The following is a 10,994-nucleotide window of genomic DNA, read 5'->3' as shown; positions in this document are numbered from 1 at the left end:
GTAAAAAGCACCCTGCTAGTGCACTGCTAGCACTATATATGCTGGACCTACAGCAGGTGGGACTAGACTCTGTCCTGTCTTTGCTCTCTGTTCTGCCCAGATAAAAACAATCTATCCTTGTGAAAGCACCACCCTGCCTGCACAGGCTGTATATGAATTGTCATTACTATCATCTCAGCTCCATCAGTCTGGGGTAAGACTTTCTTATACGGCTGTGCTGGCAGAGACTAGTTGTGGCTGAAGGATTAGGTGGCATCTATTTTGTATGGTAGTATAACGGCACTACACTGCTGTGGTTTATTATTATGTTTGCATGAATACAGCTGTATCAAAATGAAAGCTCCTGCTGATCTCCTAGTAGCTCATCCTAGCATCCATGTCTGAATCAGTAAGAAAAATTGTGCAGATAAAGTCTAAGGAACAGCTGAGAGAGAAAAAATAAACACCCTGAAAACTAACAAGAAGAAGAGGAATTCTTAGAGGAATTACTTGCACAACCTGGTTACTGAAATAAATCCATCTATTACTCCCAGTGCAAGCTCCCACGGATCTGTGTGCCTGGTGGGATGACTCATGGAGACACTCAGCTGTCCCTGCTGCCTGCAAACAGGAGCCAGCTCCCCCAGGGACAGGTGGGATGGGACAGGACGGGACGGGACGTCTGTGCCCTTCCCACCCCTCCAGGAAGGCACCAGGCAGCCAAAACATCCTGCAGCCCACGCGGGGCTGCTCCCCACCCGGGAGCATGCCGGTGCGTGGCAGGGTTTGACTCCAGACCCATGCACGCTCTGGAGCCACCTCTGCAGCATGGGCTGATGAACCCAGTGAGACCCTGCTTGGGCTGCATCGACTGCTCTGGTAAACCCTGAATTTACCCACCAGTGAGGTTAACCTCTCCCAGGTTGTAAAGAGCTGCCTGCTGTTATCTGCAAGGTCAAGAGCTGTGCAAGTAGAGGCAGGGGACAAAATCACAGCGTACCAGGTCAAGCCATTGAATAGAATATTGCTGTATATTGTGACTAATTTCCTGTTCATCTCTATGCCCTGGTTTACTCTCTGGCCTGGACTGGCTTTCCCCACTGAAGCAAATTTAGGGAGAGCTAATACTGTCTTTAGATGGATGGGCATAGTTGGAGAAAACAAGCCTTGAGGAAACCAGAGGTTTCTTTAGGACTGGCACAGCAAAAGGAGGCAGTGCATGTCCAGAACAACTGGTCTGGGTTTAGTCTGACTATATGAATCTGCCGGACAGTCTGGAAAAAGTACCTAGGAGAGCAGAGGATGTCACCAAGAGAATTGATGGGAAGACCCCAGCCACTTTTCAGCTCCAAGGAACGGGTGGTCTGTCCACATTTCTTTTCATCAGCTCTGTCTGTTTCTCTTATAAAAGGTATTATTTCTTCCAATATATCCTGCCCTGCACTCTGAGGCTCTCCTGGTAACACCACCACAATTATTTTCTCAGCTGAAGCACTCTAATACCAGGGTGATAAGCACAGCACACATGCCCTAGCAGGTTGACTAGATAAGGTTATATACAGTATGACAGAGATTTTATATTATTACCGACCTGGCCAAAAACTCGGTAAGAACTGAACAGCTTGTTCTCATGACATGTCAAACCTCTTTTCCAGACCAGAGACCTCTGAATAAATTTCAGCAGGCAGCAATCACTTCGATGCACTTTGGACTCCCCACTCTGCCACTGTTCCTTAGAAGAGACTCAGGGGATGCATTTTAGATTTCAGATTTCCCCTGTCAGAAAGCATTTATCAAAACAGAGAAGTGAAAGATCTGCAGCACCCAGCAATGGAGATGTCAAGTCTGCTACAGGGTGGTCAGGACACAACCAACTCATAACACGTGCTTTTGTTTCTGTTAATGAACTGCAAGCAAGAGGTGTTTAGCAAAAATAATTGCTGTTCAAAAGTATTAAAAAATGAGTGTAGAATTTTCAACATGCAGCCTGCTTTGGTTTCCCGCTGATGGGAGGAATCGGCTTATGGCAGTACTATGTGTTAGTCTTGCTTGAGCTCCTAATATATTTTGCAGAATTTCAGCTTTCTATTACTTTAAAATAAACGACTCCAGCAGTTATTCCTTGGGAGACAAGCCTTGAGTCATTGAAATGCATGTGACCTGCATATAGACATCTGTGAATCCTGCACAGCCTGGAAAAATAGCTGTGACCGGTAGAACTTCAGAGCAAGAAGTAAAGAGTACCACTCCAAAAGGGTGGAAAAGAAATGTGGTGTCACTGTTGGCAGAGAAACTCAAAGAGCAATAAATAATTTGGCTTTTTTTTTTCCTGTTAACAGCATAAATGTGTTCTGGTTCAATTTAGGGGAAGAGTTAAACTGAAGACACTACAGCCTCTTACGTCTCACATTGTCCTCCCAGTTCTGCAATTCTTAATAAAATCAAACATACTCATTTACCTAGGTAGACATATTTACTACCCACAGCTGCAATGGCCTCAGTGGAGAAGAAAGCTGTATAAGTGATCCTAGAAACATTGTTTTCTGGACTGCATGGTGCATTTTATAGAGATACATTTTCTGGGTATCTATGGGCTCTGCTCCCTGCTAGTCCATCCCACTGCCCTGGGAGAGCAACCACTGCTCCAAATACATTCCTCTGACTTGTTTAATTAAAAATTTCCAGCAATGGACAAGCCAATGCCTCCCCAGGCAGCCTACTTCACTGCTCACTGCCTGTGCCATTAGAAACGGACCGTGTTGCATCTAGCCCAAACTGTCCCCAATGCCATTCAAGGCATGAGGACTTCTTGTCCTGTCCCGTGTGGACATGGATGCCCTTTCAGCCTGAGAAGTTTTGACCATGCAAAGCGATCATGGCATTTCTCAGCACTGCCCTCTCTGAGAGCAAACAGAGGTGCAAGTTTTGATAGGGTGTCAGCAATATGCCGTGTCTCTCCACGCCAGCCCCCGGAAAACCAGCCAGCCAGCGCTGCCCGTTGTCCGCAGTGGTGTCACTGCTCTGTCTCACCCATCACAGCCCCTTCACCAAGCCTGTGCAATAGGGGAGTGTGATGAAAAAGGTCATCCTGCTCCTCCTTCTCCACCAGCTGCATCAAACGAGGCTACAAAACCCATCTTCTCTCTAACCCCGGGAAACAGTAGCCATCAGGAGCGAGGGGTGCACAGCACAACTTTGGTTGTATTCATGCAACTTCAAAGAAAAACGTGAAGGAAGAATGTTCAAAGAAATGTGTGAACTACTGAGACTTAAAAATTAGGGAAACACCAACTGGTGGGTTAGGTTAAATTCGGGTAGTTCTCCATGTGCCCCAGTAAAGCCCATCAGTAAAACAGGCCTTCCGAGTTGGACAAAAGCAGCAGCTCCTTTCCTCTAAATCTGGCTGCAGAGACTGTGTATGGCATTCAGCCAGGGCAAGCTGCTGGTGATCACGGTTTTATCAACAGCTGGGAATAGTTTGTACGCAGAAGATTCATCACCCCTTCGCCATGACAGCGTATCATAAAATTTGAAGTTAAAAGGAATGTAATCTTGCATCTCATCGAAGAGGAGAAATTTGTTGTGTGTTGGTCTCTCCTTTTTTTTTTTTAAAGACAAAAAGAAATATTATCCCTTAAAATCTTTCTAGCCCAAACCAACCTCAAATGGGAAAGTCTGCCACTCTATTTATGGCTCAGTTCCTTTGTGTGACCATGCTTAAAACTTTTGCAGTGATTGTTGTCTTGAAACTCCTCATTCTCAGCTTACTGTACATATTAACTCTTTAGGGCTTGGAGTATCCTTATCTGAGCTAAACACAGCAAGGGAGAGATTTGTCTCATCTAACATGAATTGTCAAAAAGTTAGCTGCCTCTTTAGTAAAGGTAACTTCAAGACAATTAATTAATTAATGTTAAGATAATTAATTTAAAGATACCAAGCTAACCATCTAGTGCCAGATGGAGTGAGGCACCTCCCGAGAGCAACTCTTCTCTGCCTCAGGCAGGTGGAATGTGTGGGAACCTGCAGCACCACACCAACCACAGCAGAGCAGGAGGCATGAGATGTGGTTTTTGGATGGCTAACGTTAGATGAGACACCTTCGTCAGAGACTGGGTGTCTGAAGAAGCTCCTGTTGCTTAGTCCCATTTTACACCACTGTTTCCTGCAAAGCTGCTTGAATACATCCCTGCCTCCCGCTACCCCCTTACCGCTGTCACAGCTGAGCATCTTTCATGTGAAATAAAGCACAAAAGGTGGGCAAACCTCATGGAGTTCTTGGCATATCTTCAGGATATGCTGTCTGCCTGGGATCCCTCTTTTGGCCATAGTCATTTGCTTTGTCATTGTAGACAGGGACTGTTCTAACAGGGCACGGGAAGAATTGGGCCCGGGGCAGATGAGTGGTGTTTGTATGGTAAGGAGGGTGTTGCAGCTTTTCCTAAAGGCAGAACAGTTTTTAATTCACTTAAACTCATTCTACAATGTGTACTGCAGCCAGATCCCTTGGAATAAAATTGCTGTCTCCCGCTCCAGTGAGGACAGCTGGAGGGCCATGCTCAGGACATTGCTCTCATCTAAGGAACGTCATCTCTCATGCTAAGTGAGAATGGTATTGTAATTAAACATTTCTCCATGAAAACACAGCTCAGTCGTGAGCACAGCAGAGCCCTCCCTGCTCCGGCAGGCCGGGGTCCCTCCCCAGGACCCTTGCTTTTGTGTAGGAGTGAGGGTGGAGAGCGCAGCCAGGGCTGGAGGTGCGGGCGTGCATGGGGACCGCGCCGGCCCCGCTGGGGAAGGTGTGCAGACAGCGCTGACAAAGCATCACCACTTAGAACTGAATTACCAGCACAAGATTTATGACTAGACTGAATTTAGTGCTACCCATATTACTGAAATAAAGCCCATGAAAGAGAATTAGCTTGAGTCAGTGGCTGTAAATCAACCGATCCCCAAACCTCCAGGATGTCGGGGGATGAGAAGCGCGTGTACTTGTAAGCGTTCTTAGACTCACACAGTGGGCTCCTTGGAAAGCTGGTCTGCATTTCATTTGATTTGTCCAATTAATAATAAGTAGAGTACAACTATATCTACTCTACTGTTTCCATTTTTGCTTTGTTAAAGATGCCATGTCTCCACTCTATCCCCCACTCCCTGTTTTCTCTTTTCCTATTCATAATGTTTGTTTAAAAAATGCTCCTAGCATTTCAGTTCCATATTAATAGCAAATAACATTTAGCCCCCCCCATCAGAGTGACTCAAAAATTAAAATGAAATACATGACATTGCTCAGATGTAGCTACATTGGGAAAGAAAGCTGGCAAAGGCTGAAAAGGAGAATTCCCCACAACGGATTAGATCAGAAAACCTAGATTTTCATAACTTGGGTGCCAAGAATTAGACCTTTAAATTCACACTGATTTCATAATTCATACTAACAGCACTTAAATCTGTTTTTTGGGGATGCTGAGTAACAGGCAGCTCCAAAAGAACTTTGCCAGGTCATGTATTCAGATGTTTAAATGTGAAATTGGAAGTTTGGCTTTAGGTCCCTGTTTTTCCCTTGCCAGGAGTGGGTCACTGCTAGCTATCAGCTGCATGGGCAGTTGACCCCGCACCACCATTTCTACCAGGGTACACAATGTACGTCACCTCCCCAGTGCCCTCTGACTTTGGCCTTGCATCAACCCCCCATCTAAAAATTAACAACCCATTCCCCACAGCAGTGCCCCTGTCTGGGCAGTGGGCTGAGAGGGGTCCTGCAGAGCCAGGTCACTGCCCCCAGCCCCCCCGAGCTCAAGGCCAGGCTATTTCAGCCATCCCTTTTATAGACTGGTGCCACTGCTACCCCAAATCTCCCTTCTGGGATGCGCCTACAGCTCCAGCTGCGGAGTTAAAAATACTTCCCTGCCCCTCATTATTCACCTCAGCAGGTCAAGGCAGGACTTTGATCTAAACGGAAAGGCATTCCCGGGGATATGGTTACATGAAACACATGCTAAAAGGGCTCCTCATCATCAGGGTTTATCTTTGCTCGGTAAGTTTTAATGACATGCACATGATGATGTTGCTGTGGGAACGAAGACAGCCTGTAGTAGGACCCTGTTTGATTTAATAAACCTAAAAATCATAACCAAAATGGGGCTGTTCCTTGGCATTCTGGACTTCCTTCCTTGGCTGTTTTTTGGTGAGAACATGTGTACCTTCATGTTTGTTTTCACTCAAAGCGGCTTACGGGTCATCCAGAGCACAGAAAATGTGTGGTCTGGGACAATTTCTCTGCTCCTAGAGCCCCGTGTGCTCCTGTTTATGTTATAACATGGGAGAAATGAGCTCTTTTACTGTTTGGCATTTTGGCAACTACCCATCCCTGTGGACTCCAGGTGAAGGATGCTGCTGGATCCCCACGTCTTCCTTTGTTCAACATGGATGATGTGTTTGTGGCCAACTCTGAGTGACTTCATCACCTCTACCCTGTTTCTGTGTGTTGTTTTTTATCAGACAAAAATATAATAGGCCATCTTTCAGTAATTATTGTAGCAGCCAGCTTTATAGCTCGTCATCTTTGCAAAACAAGGAAAGGGAACATTTTTTAAACTGCTTATGAAAAGTTTATGTGGTTATTAGAGCTGGAGCTTTGTTTCTTTTAGGCGGGTTCCTCAGGGGTTTATACCACTTGCTTAGATCAGTTCTGTGTGAGGGTTTTGCTGAAGGTGTTTTGTTTAAAGCCCTCTCTTTTGGTGGTGGCAGCTGTGGGTGAGCCAAAGCTCTTGGAAGAGCTGGTATTCATTAATTTTTTTTGGCTTGTATCTTTTTCTGCCATTCCAACACCTTTGGTTTTATATTTTCTTGAGTATTTTTGGAACAGGTTAGGGAGTTGAGGGGCTAAAATCAGCTTCCATAGAGAGAGTTACATCAACTGATACTGCTGGTCATCACCAGCACTGAGCTGCAGTTCATCTCAGCCTAAGGTTTTGCTGCACTGACTTCAGTGGCTAGCGCTGATTACACCCGGAGCGAACCAAAGGGAAGAAATAAAGACATACTAGCCCTGAATCTTGTTCCACCGACACGGCTATAAATCCAAAGGCTCTCCATTAAAGTCAGCAGTGTCACACAGGTGTGAGAAGTGACTCGCTGCAGCCAGCCACGCTTGCCTCGCTGTAATCCCAGCGGCTATTTTTCATGCGGGTGTCATTGCTTTGCCCATTAAACCTTGCCGGGTGAATGGAGAGCAGTTTTTCTCTGAGAAGGCTGCTAACGAAGTGCAGCTTTGCCAGCTTTCCCCATGCATCCCAGGTGAGCAGGGCACTGTGTGGCAGCTACTCTGGGGCTGCCCCTTGCCCCCAGTGCAGCTTTGTGCAGGCAGCTCAGCTGTGTGGGGCACTGGCAAGGGGGCAGAGAAACAAGGTACAGGATGTACCAAACAGGCTGTCAGGAGCCCACCCTCTGCCAGAGCTGCTACCTGCCTCTGAGCTGCCATCAGGAATTAAATAAAGGAGCCCTGCCACATGTGTAAGTAGGAGAAAACTTCTTTAAACTCAAGACCAGTAGTGACATCCCACTTGTCCATCACTTGTCACGCACTGAGGGTTTAAGGGCCACCAGTGGTGTTTCTCTAATCCTCACTGCTTGTGTTTGTAGGGCCCTTCCCGCCTTGGTTAAAGATGCATCTTCTCCCGCCTGGGCTGCTCAAGAGTAACGCTCTGGTTGCAGCGAGTTAACTCTGAAACCCCTCTACTGTGCAGCCGGCTGGCAGAGGCAAGGTAGGGTTCTGCGAATAACGTGTTCGGAGAGACAAACCTCTTGCCAAGTGCGGCAGCTCCTCGCTCAGGATTCGAGGCTATGGCTTGAAGCGAAGGGCTCCCACCCCTCACAAGGACCCACGGCCACAGGATACCCAAGTGGGCAGAGCTCTCCATCCCACTATCCAGCCTTGGAGCTCCTGAGTGCCTCCGTGCCGGAGCAGGACACTCAGAGGAGAGATGGGCTTTTGCTCTTCTACTCCTAGCACTGGTCAAGTACGGTCCACACCAAGAGCAAACACATCATCTCAGGTCACCCCTGAATGCTCCCTACCTTACGCTTTGCAGACAGCTGCCTTTGGGCAGCATTCAATCTCTCAGGCTGCAGGGGGTCACTAAATATAGACTTTACATATTTTGGAGGAATGCGGTGAGCCCTAGGACGCAGGAGGCATGGTGGCATCTTGCCCTCTGATTACAGAAATCCTAACCAGAAAAATATTTTTCCAAGTGAAACTCTCTAGTGAATTCAGTTTAACTTTATGCTTAATTACCGGATGACGTGGGGGCATACTTTTTGGCAAATTTACGGTTTGCCAGAACTCTGTTTTTAAAATAACCTATTATGGACAAGACTGGACAGATTGAAAGAAAAAAAGGAAAAAAAAACCCAAATCAGGGTCTCTCATTGCCCCTCATTATTGACTTCCCAAGGGACAGGACTGGGGGAGAATGAGTTTGTAACATTCTACAGAAATCAAGAGGTTTTGGTCTGTATCAGGCAAATGATGGTGTGGTGAACACGCAGCTGGCACCCCTTCTCCAGGACCTGCTTGCCTCCTGCCTACAGGCCCCAGCAGCAGCAGGGTGGATGCAGGAATCAGAATCAGTACCTTTTTTCCAAAGCCAGAGAAAACTCACTGATAACATGGAAATGCAAAATCAAATGGTACGTGGAGCTTCCAAGGCTGATGTGCATCTTGGTGAGGGTATCTGCACAGTCAGGAGATATAAACATCCTTTTATTTCATTGCAGTTTTCACATGGGGAAATAATTTACCTACTGAAGCTGATGTCAACAAAAATTATTTCAGGTAACTTCATGGGACTGCATGTGAAAGATGGCATTTCTCAACAAGCATAAAAGCACAAGAGCCTGCTCTTAAGTTAACGTGCCATGCAAAATGAGCTGGAAGTCATCAAGACTGTGAAAGAGCCTTTCAGTCTGGACATGGGACCCCTGACCAGGAAAGACCTACAGACAGCCCAGCTCACTACTCTGGCCCTCAGCTGCAGCACAGGAAAGTGTTGCTTCTGGTGGCGTTTATTGTCAAAATGTTCTTTACATCTGCCAGCAAAATATGGATAACTCCCTGTGTTTTGCAAGAAGGATACCCTTGCCCAGAGTCATCTCACGTACGTTTAAGGACTTAATTTGGACATCTGAATTTAGGTGTTTGATCACTTTAGACTTCCTCTGTAGATGTGTTCCCTACCCCTCTTTACTGTTGGTGGGGCAGCCAGGGTGGGAACCATTGCTGGTGGTGTCCCAGCAGGTCCCTGAACACCTGCTTTTTCAGGTTTTCAGGAAGATCCACCTTGTATCTCTGCCTCCCCAGAGCACTCCCACGCCTTGCAGCTTTTAGGACGGAATGGTGCATAGAGCGATTTTGTGAACAGCTCCCAGCCATGAGGCTAAGTAATGTTAAGTAGTGTGTTGGCAAGGTCCAGAAAACGCTGGCCCCATCATTAGCTGTGGTCTTACCTGCTCCAGCTCATGAAGCAACATCTGAGGGCCCGTTACAAACTGGAGGACGTTGAACAACTCCTAGGAGTTACCCTAAGCTGTGAGAATCCTGCAGCATCCTTCTGCAGCCCTGGGAGAGAGCACACAGCAGGAATGACAGTCACTTCTGCACAGAGGTCAGCCAGACCCAAATACGTTTTCTTTAAAGGCACTTTCTGCTTTTTATTTTGTTAGCAGCCTGCTATCAGGCTGCCTGCTGAGGATATCTGAAATGCACAGTTGCAGTTTTTAAGTACATGCCGTCATTTACAAGACACATCGTCCTTCTCTCTAGAAAACATCACAGTAACTCCTCTGCAATCTGGAGCCTTCGCGCCTCTGTCATACCGGTATGTGGCACCGCAAGACATAAACCACAGCTACTGGAGAGCCTGGGTGGATTCCTTACAATACGTGTAATGGAAACAGGTGAAATTTAAACAGTACACTTAAGTACTTGTCTAGTCCCCATTAGGGTTTTGTAGCTGTCCTTTATTTAAAGAATAAATTTCTGACACTTAAAAGAAGTTAAAGAACTGTGTTTGAAAGCTTTAACATAAAACAGCCTCACCACTGTTCTTTCTCTTGAAAAAATTGTTCAAATCACTATTAAAATAATATTAAGAATATGGAAATGTTTGGATTAAACAGTATATTTACTTTCTAAAAATGGATGCAAAGTACAAAATAGGATCCAAATATATAAACACACGGAAAATGCACACGTACACTAAAGCAGTTAAGAAACAACCAATGCCGCGAGTGTCTGAAAAGAAGTTAGTACCAGGGGCATCCAGGAAAGAACACTCCCCAAAATACTGAGCCTCAGCCACTTTAGCTAATGTGGCACTATCAGCACAGAATAATGCATGTTAACAAACACAAGTGAAATCGAGATTATTTTAAGGTTATGTTGTGTGATGGCCTTTGCTTAAAGTGGTATCCTATAAGAAGAGAATTGAAATAGTTATGAATCCCCTTGGATCCATTACAAATCCTGAAAAGAAAACTGCAGTCATTTCTCACACCATTGTTTTGCTAAGTAAGGGGACAGCTCCTGGGTGACTACTAAGACTAACCATGTTGGACAGAAATGAATTTGTCTATGAGATTTTTGCTGGTATTTCTGTATTCCTTACTCTGTGCTTGGAGACTGCAAGGAGGAGGCAGGTATTCCATCATTTTGTGCAAGGGGTATGCAGTGTTAGCAAATCTCTCTGTCTGGTTATTTATTTCCCCCTTTTAAACACCACCACAGCCTCATCCTTCTGGCCATATGCTGGAACCTGCCTTAGTGACGAAGATTTATTAAAGGGTAACATCTGCTCTCCCAGTGCCAGTGCACCTCAGACAATCTTTTGGATATAAGCTATACTGATCAGTGATTTTTAATTTGTTAGCAGTTACTGTTTAACACCTCTTTCAGTTACTGCTGGATAGAAAATAACTCCTTATCACTACATAGTGAATAAATATCATCTAAA

The sequence above is a fragment of the Buteo buteo genome, chromosome 18 (genome assembly GCF_964188355.1).
Source record: "Buteo buteo chromosome 18, bButBut1.hap1.1, whole genome shotgun sequence".
NCBI classification, from domain to species: Eukaryota; Metazoa; Chordata; class Aves; order Accipitriformes; family Accipitridae; genus Buteo; species Buteo buteo.
This window is presented reverse-complemented; position numbering follows the sequence as displayed.